This window comes from Triticum dicoccoides, chromosome 4A, assembly GCF_002162155.2.
Source record: "Triticum dicoccoides isolate Atlit2015 ecotype Zavitan chromosome 4A, WEW_v2.0, whole genome shotgun sequence".
In the NCBI taxonomy this organism is placed as follows: domain Eukaryota; kingdom Viridiplantae; phylum Streptophyta; class Magnoliopsida; order Poales; family Poaceae; genus Triticum; species Triticum dicoccoides.
The window spans coordinates 140,488,048-140,489,673 of record NC_041386.1 but is presented as its reverse complement, the minus strand read 5'-3'; positions in this window follow the sequence as shown (position 1 = coordinate 140,489,673).

Here is a 1,626-nt window from a genome sequence, read left to right as displayed (position 1 = left end):
CATAAACAAGCAAGATACTATCAGGTACTAAGTTCATGATAAATTTAAGTTTAATTAATCATATTACTAAATAACTCCCACTTAGATAGACATCCCTCTAATCCTCTAAGTGATCACGTGATCCAAATCGACTAAACCATGTCTGATCATCACGTGAGATGGAGTAGTTTCATTGGTGAACATCACTATGTTGATCATATCTACTATATGATTCACGCTCGACCTTTCGGTCTCCGTGTTCCGAGGCCATATCTGTATATGCTTGGCTCGTCAAGTATAACCTGAGTATTCCTGAAAAGGACTAAGGATATGTTTCTCACATATGGAGGTGACAAAGAGCTCATCGTAAATGGTTACGTTGATGCAAGCTTTGACACTGATCCGGACGATTCTAAATCGCAAACCGGATACGTGTTTACATTAAATGGTGGAGCTGTCAGTTGGTGCAGTTCTAAACAAAGCGTTGTGGCGGGATCTACATGTGAAGTGGAGTACATAGCTGCTTCGGAAGCAGCAAACGAAGGAGTCTGGATGAAGGAGTTCATATCCGATCTAGGTGTCATACCTAGTGCATCGGGTCCAATGAAAATCTTTTGTGACAATACTGGTGCAATTGCCTTGGCAAAGGAATCCAGATTTCACAAGAGAACCAAGCACATCAAGAGACGCTTCAATTCCATCCGGGATCTAGTCCAGGTGGGAGACATAGAGATTTGCAAGATACATACGGATCTGAATGTAGCAGACCCGTTGACTAAGCCTCTTCTACGAGCAAAACATGATCAGCACCAAAGCTCCATGAGTGTTAGAATCATTACTGTGTAATCTAGATTATTGACTCTAGTGCAAGTGGGAGACTGAAGGAAATATGCCCTAGAGGCAATAATAAATTTATTATTTTATTTTCTTATATCATGATACAAGGAAATAAAATAATAACTTTATTATTGCCTCTGATACCACTGTTGGGGAACGTAGTAATTTCAAAAAATTTCCTACGCACACGCAAGATCATGGTGATGCATAGCAACGAGAGCGGAGAGTGTTGTCTATGTACCCTCGTAGACTGATAGAGGAAGCGTTATGATAACGCGGTTGATGTAGTCGTACGTCTTCACGGCCCGACCGATCAAGCACCGAAACTATGGCACCTCCGAGTTTTAGCACACGTTCAGCTCGATGACGATCCCCGGACTCTGATCCAGCAAAGTGTCAGGGAAGAGTTCCGTCAGCACGACGGCGTGGTGACGATCTTGATGTTCTACCATCGCAGGGCTTCGCCTAAGCACCGCTACAAAATTATCGAGGAATATGGTGGAAGGGGGCACCGCACACGGCTAAGAAAACGATCACGAGGATCAACTTGTGTGTCTAGAGGTGCCCCCTGCCCCCGTATATAAAGGAGCAAAGGGGGGTGCGGCCTGCCCTAGGAGGAGGTGCGCCGGAGGAGTCCTACCACCTTTCCCTAGTTGGATTAGGACTTGGGGGGAAGGAGGAGAGGGAAGAAAGGAAAGGGGGGTGCCGCCCCCCTCCTAGTCCAATTCGGACTTGGGGGGGAGGGGCGCGCGGCAGCCCCTAGGCCTCCTCTCCTCTTCCTCCACTAGGCCCATTAAGGCACATTAGGTT